This window comes from Danio aesculapii, chromosome 16 (genome assembly GCF_903798145.1).
Source record: "Danio aesculapii chromosome 16, fDanAes4.1, whole genome shotgun sequence".
Classification (NCBI taxonomy): domain Eukaryota; kingdom Metazoa; phylum Chordata; class Actinopteri; order Cypriniformes; family Danionidae; genus Danio; species Danio aesculapii.
This window is the reverse complement of record NC_079450.1, coordinates 26,231,826-26,248,604: the sequence shown is the minus strand read 5'-3', so window position 1 is coordinate 26,248,604 and position 16,779 is coordinate 26,231,826. Positions and strand designations below refer to the sequence as shown.

At 34.7% G+C, this 16,779-nt stretch overlaps 1 protein-coding gene across 5 annotated transcripts in view; it reads left to right on the top strand.

Moving 5' to 3' along the window:
• Window positions 1-16,779, top strand: part of sema6e (sema domain, transmembrane domain (TM), and cytoplasmic domain, (semaphorin) 6E) — a 295,663-nt gene that overhangs the window by 114,700 nt on the left and 164,184 nt on the right. For all 5 annotated transcript variants that reach the window (XM_056475016.1, XM_056475017.1, XM_056475013.1 and 2 more), the window contains one exon: window positions 7,932-8,035. The gene's annotated coding sequence lies outside the window, so the exon portion shown is untranslated. The remainder of the gene's footprint in view (window positions 1-7,931; window positions 8,036-16,779) is intronic.

The following is a 16,779-nucleotide window of genomic DNA, read 5'->3' as shown; positions in this document are numbered from 1 at the left end:
ACAAGAATGAACTACGGTTTCACCCTCCGCAGCGAGAGGCGTAAACACAGGATGCTGGGAGTGTGAGTATGTGTGTTTAAACTCAATTCAGCTTTCACAGGAGCTAAAAAAATGTCAGTATTTAGGAAGTTACAAGTCATTCATAATTACAAGGATTGGTCAATACAACATTCCAGTCATGCTGGAAGATGAGCTACTATCTCTGTTGCTAAATGCCTGTTCATTTAGCTGCATGTTTATCGTTGCCTCTACACCTCTATATATATACAGTGTGTCAAAAAAATCCAAGCAAAATCAATTCTGTCTGAATGTCATTAAAATATCTCCAACTTTAATTATATTTTGTAATTAGAAAGCAAATAGATGAAATTATTTGATGTGTACAGTATACGTTTTCCACCACACCTGATTTATATCACTTGTTAAACAATGATGACCCAAATATTGACAGAACCCTTCGATTTTATTACTTGCAAACTAAAATAACATGCACAGATACAAAGCAACATTTACATATAAGAGTCATTGAGGGTGCTTTCACAGTTGGTTCGAATGCCTGGACCGAACCCAAGTTCAAAAGTCCCCCTCGGCTGGTTTGTGTTCACATTGTCTTTTTCCTTCTAAACCCTGGTACGCTTGTGTCATCAAGCTGCTGTTTTGTGTCAGGTGATTGCCACAAAGCTAAGTACCAAAGTAGAGACGTACGCATATCACAAGCTGTGTCTTATTTTAGAAGCTGCGTCCTCTGAAGGATGCATTCAAAGGGGACTGCGTCATCGTGGTGCAACGAAGACTGTCCCATTTCAAAAAAATGTGAAGGCTCCTTCAAATACAGCCTCAAAATGCTTCCTTCGTTTGAATGGTAATGAAGGACACAACCGATGGATCTTTCGTGGCCTCGAACATCCCAAGATCCATTGCGCGCTAATAAAGGCAGGACGTTTTTAAAAGCAAACTCCAGATTAAATGTATGAATTCGGTTCATTTTACTTGGAGATCTAAACACATGTTAATAAACAAAAAGAGCATGACATGTCTTACTAAACAGTGATTTTATAGACATTTTATAGCATTTTTTACGTGTTCATGTATGGATCAAAGAAATATATTTCCAGCTTCTGTAAACCTTGTTTTGACTTTAGATTTTTACAATTTTTTATTACCAGCTTCCCATGCTTATTAACGGCAGCTGTTACGGTGCTACTGTAGGTGATGTGATCTGTTGTGATGTGAACTGTAGGCTAGATGTGTGTTCTTCGAAGGACTCACCTCGCAGGATGCAGCCTCTGAAATGAGACACAGCTACAGTCGTTTAGCTTTTACTGAAACTTTTGGTTTTGTTATCAATCATTACGTCATTGGCAAGGAAAGTAAATAAAAGGATTATTCTAATGCACAGATTGTGCTGTTATTCCTGTTCGAAATGTATTTTTGTATGATATATTATTGCTTGGTTTTTGTGGGGGGGTGGTAGGAGGGGTTGAGTCGCGTGTAGAGGTTAACTTTTAGTTTTAAAGACTGCATAAGAAGGAAGTTGCTGAGACTTTCATTTCAGTATGTTGATGTACTTCCAACTGAAACTGATATTGAGTAGGGGCAGGGCTTTTTTTGTTCTCGCATCATTCATTTGTAGAAAACCAATGGTAAATGGGCTGTGATTACAAATATTGTTGCTGAAGCTGTGAAACTGACGTCAACACAGAAGGGCCACCACTCTGAATGCAGAAACAAATAGAATTACAAAACAACCTTTTTTTTCAGTGGATTAATTTGCACTGATTAATTGTACACCTAAAGAATAACAATTTTGATTTCTCATGGGCTTTAGCTTTGGGTATGTTTACCTATTGCTTTTTAAAAGAGTATTTGAATCAAATATGAATGGTTGTATTAAAGAACAACTGCCATAAAAGCAAAAAGTACTCAAGGTTGTTGAGGTCGTGACCGCATTACAGTCCCATGTTGCTTCACAAAATTATTTCTTTTATTTCAAAGGTTCACAGCAACAAAAGAATGTAAACCCACACAGACACTGAGCAAGCAAATGATTATATGACATAATAGAATAAAGATGGCAGATTTTTTTCGTTTTCACAAAAAAAAAAGTAATGCGAAAGTTTATTATTTATTAAAAAACAAATTCTCCATCTTCCAAACACACACACAAGCATGAAAAAAAACATGCACACAAGTCTTTTCAGTGCTACTCGTGACTTTAGCAATAAAAAAAGTTTGTAGCTGTAGAACACTACAGAGATGCACATACTTAAGTGATTTAAATGCACTTATTCTTTCTCTCTTTCTAATATCTACATTAGTAATGACATTTGTCCACATATCCCATCACAATCCTCAATTGCTTGAGCTGTTGATGAGTAAGAAACCAGTTTTACATGTCATTTAACAGGAAGAATGTAATAAAGGTTTTGAAAAATATAGTCTGGTCAATGTTTCTACATATGGTAACGTTAGTATGAGCAGAATAATTGAGTTTGGCCTGTTAAATTATTAGGAAATATTGCACACCTGAAGTGCAACATTGCATCACCATCTCAGCATTATTTTATAATAATTTTTGAAGGTCCGTCGTCAATTAGTCCTTATATATTTGTCATAAATATGCATCAGTGGGCCAGGTTCATTATAGTCTGTGTTATAATTGATCATTATTTGAATGTGTGGAGGCCTTTCAAAGTTTTAATAAAAACAAATGAACAAAAAGAGTTATATATGGTGCCTCCACCTTTCTAAGACGTTCTCATAATCTCACAATATGACATTTTGATCTCAATTAAAATAGATTTAATTGTTGCAATGCATTTGCATACCTTAAAACCAGCTACCTTTACCTTTAGCTGATACATTTTTTTTAAAAAATGTTAGTTTAAGCAGGTGTTCGAAATGAAAAACAGTTTTTGTTTGATTATACTTAATCACAAAGTTTCTGTACCTAAAAGTGAGTTACTCCCCAAAAAGAATTGAGTTGCATTACTTAGCTACAGAGTTGGGTGTAATGCATTCCACAGTAACACGTTACTGTATTTAATTACATTTTTGGGAACACAGTAATGTAACGAATTACATGTTAAATGTGTGTAATTTGATTGCAGTTATTAAAGTCAGTGCAATTGCGTTACTTGGGTTACAAATATAGATTTTAGAAATATATTTCCTTTTTTTTTAAATCACGTTGTCCACTGCAATGTCAGTTAATAAGCATTTGCTTTTAAACTGCTGGAGAACGTGTGCTGAAATGATGCTGAAATAGCTGCTAATGAGAGGTGCTGCTGCTTCAAATAGAAATACAGAAATGACTTTGATTTCATTGAGCATAAAACAAAAATATTACTGTGAAATACAGTCAACGTCCAGTCTATAAAGAACTTTCGACTGCTTTTAACCAGCAACTTGTTCAAGCACTTAATAAAAAACAGAAAGCATTCTATGACAATACTCATTGCCAAGGAGGACACCGGTGCCCAAAAATACAGCAGACCAACTCAGCCTAAACAGGCTAAATTGGATTTTTGTGCAGGATCGGGAGTGAAGGTAACTTCTGAAAATGTGAAGAGAAGCATAGCTGCTTATGCGGCCATTCACATATCACATCTTTTGTGCACGCAAGTTCGTTATTTCTTATTTGGAGGTGTACATATTGGAAGCAAAGCACATGTATTCCACATTTGAGCGTTTACAGTTTGTCTTCACAACTGCAGACATAGTATGTGTTTTCCTACTATGAATGTCAATTGTTACTATCGTCAATCGTATCCAGTTTTCTTCTTAGTGAAGTAACTAATTTCGAGAGGAGCACGTGATATGATTGAGCACGTCTGGCCACTCATCTGTAATCGGTAATAATCCAATTAGAGTGATCCTAGTTTACTATAAATGGATCATTTTCTCCCTACTGCTCTATCTTCGTTTAAAGAATCACCCCTTCCACCCCATCTCCTCCTTTTCCTCCCTTTTCTAAAGGGTGAGCTCTCGAGATCTACCTGATCTCGGATTTCCTGATATGCTTATCGACCGGGCGGGAGCCCTGGGCTCAAATATATCCGAGCTCAGGGTTCTCTCCCGTGACAGCATGCCAAACCTGCTTTAAACACCAAGCATATCTAAGTGGGAACTCTTGAAATGTCTTCTTTTGTGATCAAAAGAAAGAAAAAAAAACGTTTTGGAACAAGTGAAGTAAATGATGAGTGAATGATTTGGGCATACACAAAACATCTCTTTAAATCTGAATTGATTTTGAATTTGTCAAGGAACCAATTGTAATGTTTTTCAGTGAATATTAAATTACTGAAAAAGCTGCAATGTTTTTATTCTTTTATATATTTTATGTTTTACAAGTAACCTAGAAGTAAAGTAATTGGTAATCTGATTACGTTTTACATAAAGTAATTAGTAATGTAATCAGATTAAAATTTTCCAGTAGTAATCAGTCATTTGTAATCGATTACTTTAGGTATCTTACCCAACACTGCTTAGTTACTACTTATAGTAAGTAAAGTTACATTACTTTTGAGTTACTTTTCCGGTACATTTGCTGAAGCTTGATCACTTACAGAACTTGCAGGGCTTTTTTCCTTCCTTTTTTAATAGAGGAGCTCTGCTATTAACAACACACTGTATAATCTGCACCTTCATTTAAAAAAAAACACATAAAATATATATTTTAGGATAATGTTATCTTCTGAGAACTTCCTGACCCCAGAGCCATGCCGTATATACAGATTAATGCATGTTTAAAGCAATGCGTTTGCTACTTTTATACTTTTTCTCTTATTAATTACGTAAAATCACTGTCCATTGAGACCAAAGTAGTGAATCTTTCTAATTCTACCTGCCTGCTCCCCAACACCGCTGGACTCCTAGACAATAGTAATATTTTGAGTATAACAAATGTGTGTGTGTCATCTGCTATGGTATGTTTTGTTCACACTGTCTTCTAGCATAATACAAATGGTTGAGTTCAGACACCAGTTTCAGGCTTGTGAGCAATGAATGTTCTCCCTCCCTCACTTACACATCAAGCCCCCGGCTGGGACGTGTAGTGGTGGTGGGGGAGTGAGTGATGGAAAGAGGAGGGTGAGAGGGCTAAATGCCTGAGCCACATGTGATAACTCACTAGCGGTTCGCAAGGCTAACTGCGGTCAGAAAGTGATAGCCTTGCATGAATGTGTTCCGGGAAAATCCAGCCAGTCGCCCCTCAACCTCAGCAGGGGTTTTAAAAGATGCAGGAGTATGGAATTCCACAGCCGCTTAATTAAATCTGTGATTCACAACCTAACAAATTGTAGTATTTTTAGTTTTACTACCACACGGCTGTATAAAACCCTCCTCTTTATTAAAATTTAAAGGGGACATGTCACAGAAATCTGACTTTTTGCGTGTCTAAGTGCTATAATTGGGTCCCTGGTGTATCCACCAACCCAGTAAATGTGGAAAAGTACATCCTAGTAACTTTGTTTTGGTAAGATTTTCTCTTTTACAAACAACTACACAAATGATCTACTAACCACACTGAAAAAACTCCTGGTGTGAGCTAGACTTTGTAACCTTTCATTTTTGACATTTTGTCTGGCAGATATGTGCTTGTTTTGTTGTTTCTGGAGAGTCAGAATTGCCTGTAAAGTCTAGATGGCATACAGTTGCTGATAGTCCTGTCAATATAGCATAAGTGTTGTGACACTGTACAACAATAATTAATATTTTCACATTAATATGAGGGTTTGTTTAGTGTTGTGGTAGGGGTAGACATTAATGAAATACAATTTAATGGGTAGTTGAATTAATAATGTGAATAATGCTAAGTGTAATTACTGTTTTTCCATTGCCGTGATGGTTGGGTTTATGGTTGGGGTAGGGGTAGACATTAATAAAATACAATTTAATGTGTAATTTAATAAATAAAATAAATAATTCTTGTCAACTTCCGGCCACAGCTGTATCCCTTCTAGCAACAACCCTCTCATGGAGAAGCAGCTAATTTGCATTGTAAAGGGACACACAAAAACTGCTATATTTTTTCTTTCTCTCAAATAGAGGCATATTTGAAAGCTGTAATAAATCTGTGGGGTGTTTTCTGCTGAAACTTCACCAATATTCTTCAGTGGACACCAGAGATTTATTTTACACCTACACCTATACTACATTTTTTGAAGGTAAGTGGTTGCAAACAATTTATATGGGCTGATTTTAAACAAACAAATTAAATGTAGTTATGTTTAACTTAATTAGTTTTAATTCGGCCCATAAAAATTGTTTGCAACCACTTACCTTAAATTTTAATAAATCCAATAAATCGTTTTTTTCAGTGTAATAAAAAGAGGAGTTTGTTCGTTAATTTACATCCCTATTAGCCACAACTAACATATGGCTATTCTTCCTGGGGTCCAACACACAAAATAACAAATTTACATCAAATCATCATCAAAACCAACATAAAAAGTACGTTTAAATAAAATGGCAGAAACCAATACCAAAACCAAAAAGGAGAAGTTTAAACCATAAACCATAATACCTATAATACCATACCACTAAACCATAATACCACTAAACCAATACCACAACCAAACAAAAAATACTTTTGAGCCATAATTGTATAAACAATACAATAAAACATATCATCAAATTAGCAATTAACTAAAAACATTTCATTAAGTGTTTTTTTCTCCAATAATTTTTAAACCTAAACATATTATTTCCTATTCAGTGGTGTCAAATAATAAGTTACAAATACCCAAATGACTGTAATTGAGTATTTTATTTCTTCTTTATTATTATATACTTCTTTATTAAGTAGTATTTAAAAATTTAAAATACTCTAGTACTTTTTAAATGTTGTATCGGTACTTTAACTGTGATATTTTACTTCAGCCTGCAGTGACTCCTTCATATGTTTATTTTTTCTTGTCTCTGGTGATTGCTAAGTAGAATAATCACATGATTCCTGTCCAATCAAATAAGTTTCATGACATAATACCAAAGTTCATTTAAGACGAGTCATTTCAAAACGCTTCTCAGGCAGTATGCTCAGGCATTCTATCTGAATGGGGAAACATCAAATTCTCCAAAACTGTTTGGCAAGCTTATGATTAAATTACATATTTGGAATCACCAATAAATTTAAGCAACAACTGTCTTATAATTTTAGCTTCTAAACATTTGAATCAAACAAAATCGGCATGTTTTCAGGGTTCATGAGCACTCGAAAGGAACGAGATCACATCATCAACCTCATTTATAGCCGTTCTACACATTATCATGCTCTGGATAATGATTGTCAGATCACGCTGGTCTTCAGAAGTAATTCCCAACTTGGTCTTGATGGCGAATCTCCTCCAGATATGACACTGACTCTTTGTTTACTAGTTTGTGGGCATTCAAGTAGTTGATGTCATGTGATGTGCATTTCACAGAATGGACTGTACCTCACATTCTTTTCATACAGATTACAAAACCAAAAAACCCTTTGTTTTCAAGGGCACTTGGTTCAATTAAAAGTAGAGATTTCAAGCTTTATTTGGATATATTTCTTATGTCTGTGATGCAAGTTTTTACTGAGATTCCAGTGCATTCGTTCGACAGAAGCGGGTTAATGAACGGAAAGTTGCTTGAGCTTTCTTTTTTTTCCACTCACAGATGGGAGTTCAGCTCCCAAGCAGAAACATCTGGTCCTGTTCAGAGTTATGCCGTGTGTGTTTATGAGAGTGTGTTTTTAAAGCACAAAGCGTAAGAGGGATATTTTCCTGAGCGCTGGGTGAGTTCTGAATCTTCCTCTGTCACGGGTCACCGGCCGGTTCACATTTCCTGCCAACACGAGTCACCTACAAACCAGCGCTTATTAGTCTACAAATCTCCAACACGGTCAGACCCAAATATATATTTATGTCCCTTTTGTTTCTTTTTTTCTCTCTCTTTCACAGAATCTAGAGTGAAAATCTCTTTGTGGTTCCTCAAGTGTCGCCCGCCATCGACCCTTCGTGGACACTAGCGTTTCCACCACTGCTCATCTCCTGAAAGGATAACAGTGAGTTTTGAATTGGTTTCTCTCTCTCTGTTTACAGTGATTCGGGTTTCCTGCCTGCCATCATGGACACGCCAGTTCGTATTTCCTCTCTTCGTCATGGCAGACAAAATCAATTGTAGACACAGCAGTTTACAGAGACGCAGAATCAGTTTGAGATCAGCAGAACTAACAGACACGTATCGACCTGTCAGATTTGATGCACACCAGCTAGTTAAGGAGATATGACTGACATTAAAGATACAGATCTGCGCTCTTCCGATTTATCATTCTGCCACATTGTTTTTAATTAACTAAGTCGGACTGTGAAATACAATTTGTTGGTCGCAGGTAGATTCTGTTATAGCGCGTATCGTTCCACAAATGGAAACGGCTGCATGAAATTTATTTTCATTTATTTTTTTTTTATTGAAATTGAGTCACTAGATTATTGAATAGATATTACTGTTTAATGTGGAAACCCATTTGCATCTTGATTAATAAATAAGTGAAAGGTTCTTTGATAGTTACTACATTTTGAATTTAGATTTTCATTGTTATTACTTTGTTCATTCATTCATTTCCTCGGCTTAGTCCCTTTATTTATCAGGGGTCGCCACAGCAGAATGAACCGCCAACTTATCCAGCATATGTTTTGTACAGCGGATGCCCTTCCAGCTGCAACCCAGTACTGGGAAACAGCCATACACTCTCACATTCACACACTCATACACTACGGCCAATTTAGTTCATTCAATTGAATGAGCGCATGTGTTTGGACTGTGGGGGAAACCGGAGCACCCGGAGGAAACCCATGCGGACATGGGGAGAACATGCAAACTCCTCACAGAAATGCCAACTGACCCAGCCGGGACTCGAACCAGCGACCTTCTTGCTGTGCGGCGACAGTGCTAACCACTGAGCCACCTATTTCTTTTGTTAAAAAAAACTAAATACTGTTTATTAAAATTTCACAATTTGCCTAAAGTAATATAGTCTTGCTTGTCTTAATATTTGCTTTTATTTCTTGTACATTTTACTGTGTCTCACTATGATATGACTGTAATATATTTTATTTATTATTTATGTGGCTTTATTGTTATATTTCTGAGTTTACATCGTACTTTTACATTTTTTATTGTAAATTTTTTTTAACCAAATTTGGCTAATATATGATGCACATTTGACTAATTTCTCATAATAATACTCTTACAATTCTATGTTATTTATAGTACTTTCGAGTACATATCTTTCAGATTTCATTTTAAATAATTTTTCTACTAACAGCATATATCTCTATGGCTTTTTGTGCCTGTAAGTTTCATCAATTCTTACTATACTTCACTATAATATGCATATGTTACTACTATAATAAGATGGTATTTCTCTTCGTAGTTATAATCTCTCATTTGCAAATTATTTAGTGTAACTATAACTAATATTTAGTGCATTTTTTGTATTTCTATTAATTTAAACATCATTTAAAGTTCTTGTCATCGATGCAAGTTGTAAGAGCAACAAATAATAGCTTGACTTGTTGTTGATCATTTGGAAAAGTGGCAGAAGGTAGATTTTTCTGATGAATTATCTGTTGAATTGCATCACAAATACTGCAGAAGACCTATTGGAACCAGCATGAACCGAAGATTCTCACAGAAATCAGTCAGGTTTGGTGAAGGAAAAATCATGGTTTGGGGTTACATTCAATATGGTGGCGTGCGAGAGATCTGCAGAGGGGATGGCAACATCAACAGCCTGAGGTATCAAGACATTTGTGCTGCCCACTACATTACAAACCATAAGAGAGGGTAAATTCTTCAGCAGGATAGCGCTCCTTCTCATACTTCAGCCTCCACATCAAAGGTCCTGAAAGCAAAGAAGGTTAAGGTGCTCCAGGGTTGGCCAGCCCAGTCACTAGACATGAACATTATTGAGCATGTCTGGGGTAAGATGGAGGAGACATTGAAGATGAATCCAAAGAATCTTGATGAACTCTGCAAAGAACTCTTTTTTGCCATTCCAGATGACTTCATTAATAAGTTATTTGAGTCATTGCAGAGATGTATGGATGCAGTCGTCCAAGCTCATGGGAGTCATACACCGTATTAATTCTTTTTCCACAGCACAATGACTTTAGATTATATACTGTACATTATTTCTGTTAAAGGACAGGACTTTTGTCTAAGCAAAGTCAGACCTTACTGTCCTAATTAAATAATTAAAAATCAAGGCATGATCATATTTTATTTAGGTAAAATAAGCATAATCTAGAGGCCTTATGATCAACTAGAAGTCAAGTTATTATTTGTTGTTTCTAAAACTTGTAGCTACAAGACTTTTGTCAGGTAGTGTACATATATATATATGGCTTTTGTTTCAGTATTGGCTTTTTAAAATTTTGTTATTATACCTTACTATAATAATATGCATATATGAATTTTCCCCTCCTAATTGTAAATGTTTTCAATTTTGTAAGAATTTAAGAAATAATTTTTCTAATAATTTTTTATTGTTTGCTCTGTGATGGAAACAGGCTACAGTATATGCATATTTTTGTTGGCTACAGTTGTTCAATTTCCTGCACAAATAAATATGATGCAAGGCAATTACCATGAAATGAAACTACATCCTTGATATGACATCTTGCCCATAACAATTCACCCTTAAGAGGATCGTATGATGGATTTTTGGCCCGCGATGAAACGACCTTTGTTTTTCTGGTCAAACACTTGGCACTGACTAAATCTGACATGCCCTCACATCATTTGAGCTGCAGCATTGTTCATTCAGCCTTTCTCTCTCTCTCTCTTCCATGCTGCCCTCTGAGCAGAAACAACCGCGTAAGCACTCACATTCTAGATTTCTCTCTGTCCATCCCTTTTGTCCGGGAAATCCACATTTTCATTCAAAGGTCACCGATGGCCACAGAGAGTTGCTGGGAGCCGTATTCAGTCACGTTGCGTCATACTGTTTATCCTGGAGGTTGTTGGTGTGTTATGGATGGTTTGATGTAGACCTGAGCCCTGCAGGTTTGGAAGGCTGACCCTGGACTGGCCTGTACCAACTTGATGAAAGGTGAGGCGAGAAAGCTTGCAGGCTGGGTTTTTTGTGAATCTCTGATTGGGTGAACTCCAGTGATGAGAAGAAAATCGGTGTCAGGTAGATTTGTTAGGGTAATCCAACTATTGTCTTTTTGAAGTATGGAATGGTTTGTTGTATTGTTTTGAAGTCAATATGAAATTGGTTTTATTTGTCTATTTTTTTTCTAAATTTGTTTATTTGTTTGTTTGTTTTGGATTTAATCTTTGTTACCCTTTGAAGGAGGAAGTCTTTCGAAATGAATTGGAACTTTGGAGGATGAATTCTGTAATTATTCTTAAAATAAATTATGTTTTTTTTTTTTGTTTTTTTTTTTAACTCTAAAAGACACTGGGCTGATTTAACCATCCTAATTAAGAATTTTTTTAACTATTACTAATTTTAACCATTACTATTAACAAATTTTTAACTGTTGGTTTTGTCCATTTGATCCAGTGTTCGGTTAAAACAACTTATAATTATTATTAATTATTATTATTATTGTTATTATTATTAATTATTATTATTATTAGTAGTAGTAGTAGTAGTAGTAGTAGTAGTAGTAGTAGTAGTAGTAGTAGTAGTAGTAGTAGTAGTAGGATTATAATTGTTGTTGTGTTGAACAATGTAGTGTTATTTGTTTTAGTCTATAAAGGTCTGATAACAAAAACACAAATATTGCTATTTAGATCATCTTTTATGAAAAGAAAATTTCAGTTGTGAAAATAAGGATTATTCAATTAAATATTTGTATGTTAAACTATATTAAAGTTAAAACAACAGTATTAAAACAAATCTAAATACAAAAAAATATAAACATGTCTAAAACATGACACTTTTTATTTGTTTTTATGCGCTAAAAAACATCCTCTAAATGACAACATTTTTATTTCAAATTAGTAAGAAATGCCATCAGTAAGTTTGACTCATTTACTCAAACAGAACTAAATACTTTAAACCATAAATAATTATTTTTCCCCTATACACTGTAAAAATATCTGTAAATTAGAAATTATTCCGAATTTTGTGATTCATGTTTTTATTGAATTTTTTCCACGTTTATTTACGCTTTTGAACTGCATTATGAGATCTTAATCTTTATTCCAAGTTTTAACCTTGAAAAATGCTAAATATCTTTAATTCGAATGCTATTTTTTTCAAACTACTAAAATGTCAATAAAAGTTAAATAAATAAAATAAAAGCTATAAATAAAAAACTGTTGTTCAATTGTGCAATTCACAACTGTAAGTAAATGAAAAACACTTGTGAATCACTAAATATAAAAGCTGATAGTTAACAGATATATTTTACATTGTACCTACACTCCCAGAAAAAAAATGATACAATGTTGTACCAAAGAAGGTTCAAACCCTTGTCACTGGGGCAGTACCTTTTTATGGAACAAAATTGTATCTTAAGTCAAAGAAACAAATTTGTACCATTGCAGTTTGTACCTTTAGGGACATGATTTGTACCATGAGAAACCAAAATGTACCTTTGGTTTTTTTAAAACTGCAGATACAAAACTGCACCTTCAACAAAGGTTCAGATCTGATCCATAAAGGTACCACTACAGTGACAAGACACTTTGTACTGAACAGTGTCAGATGTGTTCCTTCAAGAATTATTTAAAGGTATTTTGCTACAGTATATCCAAAATATATCAATTTATTTTCAGTAAATATAAACCATCAAATACATTTTTAAACAAGGTTTTTTAAAAAGTTTAATTTTGTGTAAATGCACCTCTTCCATTTACAATAAAGAATAAAAATACTTTAACATAAATCAAAAGATTTATTTTTTGCTAACCATTTTACAACACTTTTCACAAAAATGTTACAGAAATATATTTTCCCATGTACAATATAAAACATTTTTTTCTCCAAGTTTTACACAACACCTTTGTAATCACTTAAAAGTTAATTTAATTTACTTAATTTACTTAATTTTAAAATAGACATAGAATTATGCAAAAGTAATGTAACGAGATATGCACAATGTTTGATTAACTTTACAATGCTAAAATGTCTGCATGAACACTTTCTATATGCAGGACTTTTGCCAGATCAAGTGCGTAGTGGAAAACAAACACCAAAAGGTGTGGATCAATAATGAAACTGTATTTTTCAAAAAATGCTTACCAAATGTTTATTAAAAATGGCTTTAATTTTTTAGTTTACAATACCTAGAGTTTTGTTTTACCAGTTGTTTTGTATTATAGAGCTTAATTAATGGTTATAAGTTTCTTTAAACATATGCTTTAAAATGATGATTCTTGTTTTAATATGGAAATTATTCATAAATCACTTTGCACTACTATTTATTTTCATAAATATTGTAATAAAGGAGTTGTCCAACACTTATGTACCTTTTTTATGAGAACAATTGTGTACCTTCATTTCAGTTGTACCATAAAAGGTACAGAGCTGTATCATAAGAGGTCTTTTCTGTACTATATAATGTACAACTTTTACAAGGTACATAATGTTCCTTAAGAAACATTATTTGTACCACCATGTCCTTTTTTTCTGAGAGTGCATCATATTGTTGTTAAGACAAATGTTCTTTTTGATGGGTTGTCTTGAAGATGCTGAGTTTAACTACAAATGATAGTGTTTCTCATATATAACTGAAGTCAATCTGATTTTTTTTTTTCCATTTTCTATTGTTAACTCAGAAATGTATCACATTTCAGAAGTCAAATGTGTATGTCAATAGCATTTCATGTGGACTTTAAAGCAGAAACTAGTTGGCAGAGAATGTAACAACCCTTGTTTTGGCATGTTTTCCTTCAACATGTCTACATGTTACATGAGTAGGCGATCATTCGCTGACAGCATGCATAAGCGTTTACACTAGGCATCAATGATCACGTAGGTCTGCGATCTCCTCTAAATGTGTTCAGTGAACTCACTGACCAAGACGCATTGAACCCCTTTATTTAGAGTCTCTCACCAGAGATGGATGTAAACAAGGTTTAAGAGATGGATGAATCCCTTTCTCTCACTCCTCTTCATCTCTGGCACCACACATTCAAACATACAGCAAAGTGTGATTTTTCTGGCATGTAAGAAGTGTGGATTCTTTCATCTTTTTTTGTGCTGTGATGAGCAGATAGCCAATTCTCTGGCTCTTTGGCCTTGTGACTTTCTGACTCTGTGACCGTCTAATACTCTGACTCAGTCTGCCTCATTGTTGCCCATCACAGCAGGACTACAATGAATAGCGAAATCTCACCCAGCGAATAGGAAATTTCAGAGCAGTCATCTGGAACGGCACTTTAGACTTGAATACAATGATTGGACTGTGTGTGAGCCATTTAAAGTCGACAATAGCATATTCTGCATACTCTCTCTTGTTTTTTATATGACAGAAAAAGCCTGTAATAATGATTTGGCGTGGAATGATAATAATGCATGATTGAAATTGAGATTCAGAGCCAGGTTTACTACTAGTTTGTGCCAGTGCATCCCACTTTTGGCATAAAAAAAAACTAAAGACATGCAGTGAAAAAGGCTAGAACAGTCATTTTTGAGGCCACCATTGTGGCATATACTGTGTATTGTTATTATTGAAAACTTTTGATTTGGGTCACACTTTATTTTAATGTATAATTAACGTTGTTAACAAACCATTAACTAAGACTTTTAGCTCAATACACTACGAATTAGCTGCTTATTAATAGTTCAAAAGGTTGTAGTTTGGTTTAGTTATTTGGTAAGATTAGGCAAATAAAGTAAGATACTGCTTTATAAGTGCTAATAAACAGTTAATATCTTTATAATAGGCAGGTATTAAGCCAGTAGTGATGATAAGCAATGGTGTGAATTGTTATTTAAACTAAAGTGTTACCTAGATTTGTTTAAATGAGTCAGTCAATGTGATTGTGAGTTTATTTTTGCCATTATTAGATTATATAAAATATAACCCATTTTGCTCTTGGAATGGTTTCAGTAGTTGCTACTTTGTGCTGTTCATGGTAGATTGTATTTGTCATTAAGGGAATGAACTGGTGCATTTCGGTCTGAATTTTCAATAATTGTCAGTATTTCACCTACAGAACTATCCACTTACATCCATGCTTTTTAGTACTTTTCCAAAAGATGATAGTATCAGTATTACTTGTTTTTAGGATATCTATAGGCTAGTGTGCTCTAACAGTGACAACATTCACATTTAGAAGATATAAACATTTAAATTTTAGTTTGTCACCTCAGCCCAAATGGATCAACGGCTTTATTCATGTCAACTTACATTACAGTTTCTCATCACATCATTACTAGGGCCAGACAGAATCTGCGGACGATTTTTGCTATTTCTGCGGAATTATTTTGGGAGTATCATAATTAAAACCTTAATATGTGAAATAAAAAATAATATGTTTTTAACTTTTATTTAATGTTTAAAATGCTAGTCCAATTGGATTCACTTTATTTGGTAAACAAAGCAAGTTTCTCATATAAAATATCTGCTGAAACTTAAAGACAGAAAATATTACTTTACAAACTGCATTGTACATAAATCAGATGAACATTTTCATATTAGTCAATAATATTACTGTAATTAATAAAAGAAAACTATATAAATATAGATTTACACACATTTACTCAAATAAATAAACAGAATTAATGATGGGCTAAAAATCTGCGAAAGTCTGCATGCGCAGATTCCGTGTGGGCCTAAATCAAATGCTCTTGTATCTGACATGCCCCACCCTCTTCAAGATGTTTTTCATTTGGTCTTCATTTGATGCGCTTGAGCTCAACCACTCTCACTGGCAGAGCTGTGATAAAACAAAACACCATTGGCTGTTTTTTCAAAATGGGGAGGAGCTTCGATGTGTCCCACACTCTCATCATGTTTCTGTTGAGATTGTCAAACATAAAATAAAAATACATATTTCAAACACTACATGGGACCTTTAAGGTTACACTTTTGTAGCTTAAGGTACCATGAGGTACACATTTGTACATTTTATGTACTAATTTTTGCCTTTTAAGGTCCAAATGTGAACCCAATAAGTACAAAAATGTGCCTTTTGAAAAAGTACCGCCCCTGTGACAGGTTTTGTATTTTTATTTCTGAGGCTGTATGTCGGACACACAAACCTAATCATCAGATTGGTTCCTCTACGCTCCAACAGGAAAACACTTGGTTGCGCAGGAAAGGCTTGGGGATACAGTAAATTCCCATTTTCACCAGCAGATTGGCACTCAGGAATCACCAGCGTCAAGTTATTTTGGGTGTATTTATGCGTGTGTGTTGGTCCCCCGGGGCCTGTTTGAGTTGTGAGCTTCAGTGCCCTGAGACTAACAGGCAGGAGGAAGCAGATGGCTCCAAGGAGGGGTGACCCCTGAGCAGCTCTCTGACTCTGACAGAATTATATCCTCCAGAGTCGCACACGTCTTGCTTCTGTAATCCTAATAGATACCCATACACACATGCGCACAAGCACACACAAACGCACATGCTTGCACTCATATTTGCACAACCTTTTTAATCCACATGCTGCTCCTCCTCCGGTCTTGTCCTGACAACTACTGATGGGCAACTGCTGGATTAAGCTCAGTCACTTTGCCACAGTCAATTTTATAATATAGACTAGGCCTGATCTCATTTCATATCCCGACAACAATATATATCACAATATTTCTGTAAATTCAATCAATTTATAGTTTATATACAT